Below are 9,351 nucleotides of genomic sequence, written 5' to 3' on the forward strand. Positions count from 1 at the left end.
GTAGCGTCTTCTTTGCAGATTTGTTGAGTCTGTATTTCAGTTGTGCTAGAGACTCCTGTCACCGTGGCCGCCGTCATGGAGTACCGCAGCCGAGCCTCTAGCGTATTTTTCGCCCATTGCTTTAATCTGCATTTAAGTCGTGCTAGAGACTCCTGCCACAGTGGCCGCCATCATGGCCGCCGTCTTGGAGTACCGTGGCCGAGCCTCTAGCATCTTTTTTGTGTATTGCTTTAATCTGCATGTTAGCCTCTAGCATCTTTTTTTGTGCATTACTCTAATCTGCATGTTAGTCGTGCTAGCAACTAACCACGGCAGAGCCGCGGTCAAGCCTCTAGCATTTTTTTTTGTGCTAGAGACTCTTGTATCACCATCGGCGCCAAACCGGACCACCGCGGCCGAGCCTCTAGCATCTTTTTTTGTGCATTACTCTAATCTGCATGTTAGTCGTGCTAGCAACTAACCACGGCAGAGCCGCGGTCAAGCCTCTAGCATTTTTTTTGTGCTAGAGACTCTTGTATCACCATCGGCGCCAAACCGGACCACCGCGGCCAAGCCTCTAGCATCTTTTTTGTGTGTTGCTTTAATGTGCATGTTAGCCTCTAGCATCTTTTTTGTGCATTACTCTAATCTGCATGTTAGTCGTGCTAGCAACTAACCGCGGCAGAGCTGCGGTCAAGCCTCTAGCATCTTTTTTTGTGCTAGAGACTCTTGTATCACCATTGGCGCCAAACCGGACCACCGCGGCCGAGCCTCTAGCATCTTTTTTGTGTATTGCTTTAATGTGGATGTTAGCCTCTAGCATCTTTTTTGTGCATTACTCTAATCTGCATGTTAGTCGTGCTAGCGACTAACCGCGGCAGAGCCGCGGTCAAGCCTCTAGCATCTTTTTTTGTGCTAGAGACTCTTGTATCACCATCGGCGCCAAACCGGACCACCGCGGCCGAGCCTCTAGCATCTTTTTTTGTGCATTACTCTAATCTGCATGTTAGTCGTGCTAGCAACTAACCGCGGCAGAGCCGCGGTCAAGCCTCTAGCATTTTTTTGTGCTAGAGACTCTTGTATCACCATCGGCGCCAAACCGGACCACCGCGGCCGAGCCTCTAGCATCTTTTTTGTGTGTTGCTTTAATGTGCATGTTAGCCTCTAGCATCTTTTTTGTGCATTACTCTAATCTGCATGTTAGTCGTGCTAGCGACTAACCGCGGCAGAGCCGCGGTCAAGCCTTTAGCATCTTTTTTTGTGCTAGAGACTCTTGTATCACCATCGGCGCCAAACCGCGGTCAAGCCTCTAGCATCTTTTTTTGTGCTAGAGACTCGTGTATCACCATCGGCGCCAAACCGGACCACCGCGGCCGAGCCTCTAGCATCTTTTTTGTGTATTGCTTTAATGTGCATGTTAGCCTCTAGCATCTTTTTTGTGCATTACTCTAATCTGCATGTTAGTCGTGCTAGCGACTAACCGCGGCAGAGCCGCGGTCAAGCCTTTAGCATCTTTTTTTGTGCTAGAGACTCTTGTATCACCATCGGCGCCAAACCGGACCACCGCAGCCGAGCCTCTAGCATCTTTTTTGTGCATTACTCTAATCTGCATGTTAGTCGTGCTAGCAACTAACCGCGGCAGAGCCGCGGTCAAGCCTCTAGCATCTTTTTTTGTGCTAGAGACTCTTGTATCACCATCGGCGCCAAACCGGACCACCGCGGCCGAGCCTCTAGCATCTTTTTTGTGTATTGCTTTAATGTGCATGTTAGCCTCTAGCATCTTTTTTGTGCATTACTCTAATCTGCATGTTAGTCGTGCTAGCGACTAACCGCGGCAGAGCCGCGGTCAAGCCTCTAGCATCTTTTTTTGTGCTAGAGACTCTTGTATCACCATCGGCGCCAAACCGGACCACCGCGGCCGAGCCTCTAGCAGCTTTTTTGTGTATTGCTTTAATGTGCATGTTAGCCTCTAGCATCTTTTTTGTGCATTACTCTAATCTGCATGTTAGTCGTGCTAGCGACTAACCGCGGCAGAGCCGCGGTCAAGCCTTTAGCATCTTTTTTTGTGCTAGAGACTCTTGTATCACCATCGGCGCCAAACCGGACCACCGCGGCCGAGCCTCTAGCATCTTTTTTTGTGCATTACTCTAATCTGCATGTTAGTCGTGCTAGCAACTAACCGCGGCAGAGCCGCGGTCAAGCCTTTAGCATCTTTTTTGTGCTAGAGACTCTTGTATCACCATCGGCGCCAAACCGGACCACCGCGGCCGAGCCTCTAGCATCTTTTTTGTGTATTGCTTTATTCTGCATGTTAGCCTCTAGCATCTTTTTTATGCATTACTCTAATCTGCATGTTAGTCGTGCTAGCAACTAACCGCGGCAGAGCCGCGGTCAAGCCTCTAGCATCTTTTTTGTGCTAGAGACTCTTGTATCACCATCGGCGCCAAACCGGACCACCGCGGCCGAGCCTCTAGCATCTCTTTTGTGTATTGCTTATTCTGCATGTTAGCCTCTAGCATCTTTTTTGTGAATTACTCTAATCTGCATGTTAGTCGTGCTAGTGACTAACCGCGGCAGAGCCGCGGTCAAGCCTCTAGCATCTTTTTTTGTGCTAGAGACTCTTGTATCACCATCGGCGCCAAACCGGACCACCGCGGCCGAGCCTCTAGCATCTTTTTTGTGTATTGCTTTAATGTGCATGTTAGTTGTGCTAGAGATAGATAGATAGATAGATAGATAGATAGATAGATAGATAGATAGATAGATAGATAGATAGATAGATAGATAGATAGATAGATAGATAGATAGATAGATAGATAGATAGATAGACCTTTGAAGGATAGGGAATGCTACCTTACATCTGGTGCCTCTAGTGGCTACAGAGGGGAGAAAAGTGAATCTCTTTCACTCCACTTGTTGACTATTTAAGGCTACCCAGGTGGAACCCACAGACAAGGCGCTTCCCTGAGCACGCAGCCAAGAGCGCTGGGCCGTCTGCCCTCCCCACCTCGACTGCTCAACAGTCACGCCTCTAACACACCGGGCAGCACTCAAAAGTGTCACCCACCAACTGGCACAGCCACTAGGGTCTTATGTCAGTTGGCATGGTTAGCGATTGGAGTGCCCGATGGCAGAGGCCACACTGCATATTGCTGCCTAAGGTGCAGAAAGAGTGGACTACCACAGCACCCCGACTGAACAGACTCGAGTCAGTTCAGCGGTACAAGCCTTATGGAGAACTCACCATAGCGAAGCCTTTGATTCATCTAACAAGTGTTAGCTTACAGAGAAACACAGGGGCTTATCGACACTGCACCAGATAAATCATAAACGAATCACTTAGAATGGGACTTATCAGGCTGGATTATAATGATAGTAAAGAATTGTAGAGAAGAAGAAGTGTTAGACACTTAAGACTGACCGCTAGTGTTAGTACTAGATAGATAGATAGATAGATAGTATCTAGATAGATAGATAGATAGATAGATAGATAGATAGATAGATAGATAGATAGATAGATAGATAGATAGATACATAGATAGATAGATAGATAGATAGATAGATAGATAGATAGATAGATAGATAGATAGATAGATAGATAGATAGATAGATAGATAGATAGATAGATAGATAGATAGAGATATTCCACATACCTTGTTGCTCCTTAAGTCATGCTTCTCTGAAATGTGTTGATTTTGTCTGTGGTGTGAAAGTGATTTTTATAAACTTAGTGCACCCAACTATAATAAAAGCTTTATCAGTTTTTAAAATGTATCCTAATACAGAATGTTTGTTTTATATTTATGTTTGAGTATTGTTGGGTTTGAATATTGTTGTAATGTTGTTTATGTTTTATTTCAATTCAATTAGTCTATTACGAAATACAGACTGTAATTTTAAACATGTTGTAATGGATCGAAGGTCAGTATGATGAGAGAAATAGAGAGGGTCAGACATAATTTTTTAGTTTAATTTAAGTTTAGTTTGCGAATTTCATTTCATATTACTTGTCTCTTAATTTGAATCAATGTTTCGTTGAAAAGTTTTGTGAATATAAATAAATAAGAACATTAAAAGAAACCCCGTGCAACTTACTGATGCATTACAAATACAAATATGTTGTGGGGGGGTGCTAGAATAATATAAGACTCACAAACAAATTTCTGAAGGTTTCAAAATATTGTCTGGTATCGTTACCGTCAAAATAATCCAGATATGAATGTTTGCCGATAGTAATAAGTTATTTTACACATTTATGCGCATGCTCAGTGTGTGTTAATGGTCATGTTTCATGTCTTTATGGTCGTGTATAGTGTGGACAAAGATATTTTTTGAAATGCCAGTATAGACGAGGATCATTTTTATTTTAAAATGCCTTTTTAAAACAGATGCTTTAAAGTAAACATGGCCTGTATAGCGCTTACTGTGGGTTCAAATTTAGCCATCATTCTGCGTCACAGAAAACTATTTTTTACCTCGTGTCAATGAATGAGTCATGTTAACCGGACATTTGCATTTGTGTTTTTAATTTGTTGTATTGATTACTTTGATTAATTTTTTGTATTTGCACTTTTCGGTCATAAACGTGATAAACAAGTCTTCAATAAGTAGATTATAAAATTATGTGATTATAAACAGGGTTGCCAGATCCGTGAAACAAAACCAGCCTGATGGCCATTCAAAATTAGTCCAGACAGGATAAAATGAGTATTACATGTTGGGTTTTTTGAAGTAATTAATATATTATTGTGTTTCTATCAATGAATTTTAGTAGTTGAAGGCAAATATAAAGTATTAAAGCATACAAGTCTTCATAGTCGGGGTGACTTTTAAGGATAGTCCAAGACTAAGACATTTTTTGAGTTATCTCAACTGAAAATATACAGATCTTAAAATATGCCAGTGCCATTGATTTGTCTCAAGATATACACCAGTAGCATTTTTTCTAAGGCATGATTATAAAAGATGTTTTAACATCTTAATTTAACTAAGGTCTAGTCCTGGCTTTAGCTAAGCTTTGTCTGAAGAGTGTTAATTTAACAATGCGGGTTTTGCTGTGTACATACACATATCGGTGTGTTATATAAATATTGTACATCGATGCAATTTTTATCCAAAAATGTAAGCTTGTTGCCTCTAATTCAGTGTTTTTGAATGGCCTGCTATCAACTTTCTGAAAGTATCTGAAGTCAACATGAATCACGTGACGCTGAAGCATTTTGAACTCGTGCTGTCGTAACTCTCTCCTTTAAGAGAATTTTTTTAACCTTAACTGTCAAATGTGACCACTTAACTAACCAATAAACTTGAACTATTAATGGATTTTTCTTCTGTGTGTGTTTGAAGTGATTGTAATGTAATTTTTTTACATGTATAAAACACTGATAAGACTATAAAACTGCACACTTACCTTTATAATGAGAGTCAAACAGGGCAGCAAAAAGGTCAGCGGTTCGAGCCCCAGTTAGGTCAGGTGGGCTTTCTGTGTGGGGTTTGCATGTTCTTCCGGTGTCAGCGTGGGTTTACTCCGGGTATTCCCGTCTCCTCCTACAGGTAAAAACATGCAGGTTAGATGAACTGGAGATGACAAATTGCATTTGTCTTCGTCACATGACTGTATATAATACATTTTTTACTTATTACAGTTTTTCTCAGTCTCTTTGGAGCATTTCTCAGATTAGAAATAAAATTTTTATCATGCAGATTATTATAATAATTGTCCAATATACAATTTAGCATTCAAAATGATAAAAAGGTGAATTCATCACAGTTTACATCACAAAATACTGACACTTATAATTGTGTAGGTACACTTGGTATATTGACAACATGACTAAACATTTTGACCGTCTTGTTCATGAACAATGACACACGGATTTGCTATTTTGATGGCACTTACATGTTCACTGATGTAAAAATTACTTTTGAGAGATGAAAAAAGGATTTTGAACAAGTTACAGGCTTTTGCAGGACATCCATAATTTTTATACAGATTGTTTTGATTTTAAGCTTCAAAACAACTGAGAAAAACTGTAATTAATGCACCAGGAACTAACATGAATAACTGTATTGATATTAACTAACATTCACAAGAATTAATACATGCTGAAAAACTATATAGTTGATTGTTTGTTCATGTTAGTTGATGGATTTATTAATGTTAATGTTAAAATGTTACCAAATATTCGATAAAAACTTTACTTTTATATTAAAGCGTGTGAATTACAATGTTTTTTCTTTGAAATGTAATAATTTTTACTAACCTTTTACAATAAAAGAGAAGAGTTGAGAGAGATGAGAGTTTGGTGTTGCTCTTTGTTGACTGATGATGCGTCACGGTTGTCACGGCAACTCAACTCTCATCTAGAACTTAATGCAGAAACACTCAACATTAATATACAATATAAAAATACAACATAATTCACTATAGCACTGGTTTCGTTGTCAATAGGATGAAGTCTCTTATTTTGAAAGGTTTTAAAAAATTTTCCTGAAAGTTTTAATACACTGACAATATTTTGATTATCTAATAGGACTTGAAAGGGGCGTCTCAAATCACACACTTATGCACTATTCTAAGCCATTTTCTAGTATAAATAGTAAGTAAGTAAGTAGTGTTCACACTAAAAATACCCAAAAATAAAGTGTAATTTAAGTATGTGGATGATGCACTCTAAGTGTGCAACGCTGGGCACTTAATTCAATCAACAGTCGCGGCTTCCCATACGACAAAAAAATACATTTCTCTGGCCAAAAATATGTTTTAAACTCCTAAGACCTGGATGTCCACATACGTAGACATCACATTTTTTGGTTGTTTGCACCATAACACTTAATTCTGTGTAATTGGAACCTACACAAACATGGACAAATACACTGCTTCGTGATCAAAGAAAAATATTTGGTTTTTATATTTATTGGTTCTTCCTAACCCCAAAATATCTGAAAGAAATCTGAAAAAAGACAAACCAAAGCTCAGGTCTTAGGAGGTTAAATATATGCTAAATATATTTTGTAAAAAGCAAAGCTTATTTTAATATATATTTTAATTTGAAAATACATTTCGTTTTAACCTTCATACATTAACATAAATTTTAAAATGTATTTCAGGGGCAATTTTACAACCTATACAGCAAAAAAATATATTGTTCCTGGCCAAAATATAATTTTTTTTATAAAATGTATAAATATGTTTAAAATATATAAAATTATCAGTATATTTTTGCAGTTAAATATGTAATTAATTTTAACATTTTCAAAACTTTTCTCCCATGCGATGTGAATATAAATGCTTTAAAAATACATTTATTTTTAAATTACATTTTAAAAAATACAAAAAATAATAATTTTGTAAATATATTTCAGCAAATTTTTTTTGCCATTTTCTGTATATTTTGAAATATGTTTTAACATATATTTTTGCCGTATGGGTTTGCTTACATGCCGAAAGAGAGGCGGGGCGAAGACAGTCTGATGCTTACTGAAGTCATGTTGAACAAAATAAATAACAATGATATTACAAGAACAGTGTACAAATTGATATTCATTGACTTGCAAATTTGTACTACGGGTATGAATTTGATGTCATCAGGGAAACGCTTACATTTCTGGTTAGTACAAAACCATTAAGTGTTATTTTATTTGAAATAATAGGACTCTTCTAAAATTCATACACTAGATGGGTGAGTACATAGTGCGTAGTTTAAGTGCATAGTGTATAGTATGTCATTTGGGACACAGCTTATGAATAGTTTTCACTACATAATAAACAAGTCTTCAATCAGTAGATTATAAAATTATGTGATTATAAACAGGGTTGCCAGATCCGCGAAACAAAACCAGCCTGATGGCCATTCAAAATTAGTCCAAATAGATTAAAATGAGTATTACATGTTGGGGTTTTTAAAGTAATTCATATTATTGTGTTTCTATCAATGAATTTTAGTAGTTGAAGGCAAATATAAAGTATTAAAGCGTACAAGTCTGGATAATCGGGGTACCTTTAAAGGATAGTCCTAGATTAAGACATTTATTTGAGTTATCTCAACTGAAAATAACTTGCACATACAGATCTTAAAATATGCCAGTGGCATTGATTTGTCTCCCACACAAGTAGCATCTTTTTCAAAGGCATCATCTTAATTTAACTAAGGTCTAGTCCTGGCTTTAGCTAAGCCTTGTCTGAAGAGTGTTAATTTAACAATGAGGGTTTTGCTGTGTACATACACATATCGGTGTGTTATATAAATATTGTACATCGATGCATTTTTTGATCCAAAAATTAAAGCTTGTTGCCTCTAATTCAGTGTTTTTGATTGGCCTGCTATCAACTTTCTGGAAGTATCTGAAGTCAACATGAATCACGTGACGCTGAAGCATTTTGAACTCGTGCTGTCGTAACTCTCTCCTTTAAAAGTTGGGTGTTGAACTTCATTGGAATTTTTTTAGCCTAAACTGTCAAATGTGACCACTTAACTAACCAATAAACTTGAACTATTAAAGGATTTTTTTCAGTCTTACTAAGTCTTCTGTGTGTGTTTGAAGTGATTGTAATGTAATTTTTTTACATGTATAAAATACTGATAAGTATATAAACCTTTATAGGTATATACTTACCTTTATAATGAGAGTCAAACGGCAGCAAAAAGGTCAGCGGTTCGAGCCCCGGTTAGGTCAGGTGGTCTTTCTGTGTGGGGTTTGCATGTTCTCCCGGTGTCAGCGTGGGTTATAATAATTGTCCAATATACAATTTAGCATTAAAAATGGTAAAAAGGTGAATTCATCACAGTTTACATCAGAATATACTGACACTTATAATTGTGTAGGTACACTTGGTATATTGACAACATGACTAAACATTTTGACTGTCTTGTTCCTGAACAATGACACACGGATTTGCTATTTTGATGGCACTGACATCTTCACTGAAGTACAAAATTACTTTTGAGAGATGAACAAAGGATTTTGAACAAGTTACAGGCTTTTGCTGGGCATCACATAATGCACGCATATATTTTAAGCTCCAAAACAACTAAGAAAAACTGTAATTAATGCGCCATGAATTAATATGAATAACTGTATTGACATTAACTTCTATTAACAAGAATTAATACACTCTAAAAAACAAACGGTGCTATATAGCACCAAAACAGTTGCTTTGGATCGTAATCATAGAAGAAAATTTTTTAGTGCCATATAGCACCGGTGAAGCACCTGTGTAGAACCATATATGGGCCATATAGCACCACTATAGCACCACATATGGTTCTACAAAGCACTATATGGTTCTACACAGGTGCTTCACCGGTGCTATATGGCACTTAAAATGGTTCTTCTATGGTTACGATCCAAAGCAACAGTTTTGGTGCTATA

General features: G+C 37.8%; 1 long non-coding RNA gene across 1 annotated transcript; it reads right to left on the reverse strand.

Annotated features, from left to right (window-relative positions):
* Nucleotides 1–2,735: 2,735 nt before the first annotated feature.
* LOC141362467 (uncharacterized) lies at nt 2,736–8,706 on the reverse strand. Its single transcript, XR_012368249.1, has 4 exons — nt 8,596–8,706; nt 6,243–6,348; nt 5,390–5,526; nt 2,736–3,678 (listed from the first exon to the last, which is right to left on the reverse strand). It is a non-coding gene; the product is annotated as an uncharacterized lncRNA (long non-coding RNA).
* Between the last annotated feature and the right edge of the window lie 645 nt (nt 8,707–9,351).

The sequence above is a fragment of the Misgurnus anguillicaudatus genome, unplaced genomic scaffold (genome assembly GCF_027580225.2).
Source record: "Misgurnus anguillicaudatus unplaced genomic scaffold, ASM2758022v2 HiC_scaffold_27, whole genome shotgun sequence".
Taxonomy (NCBI): domain Eukaryota; kingdom Metazoa; phylum Chordata; class Actinopteri; order Cypriniformes; family Cobitidae; genus Misgurnus; species Misgurnus anguillicaudatus.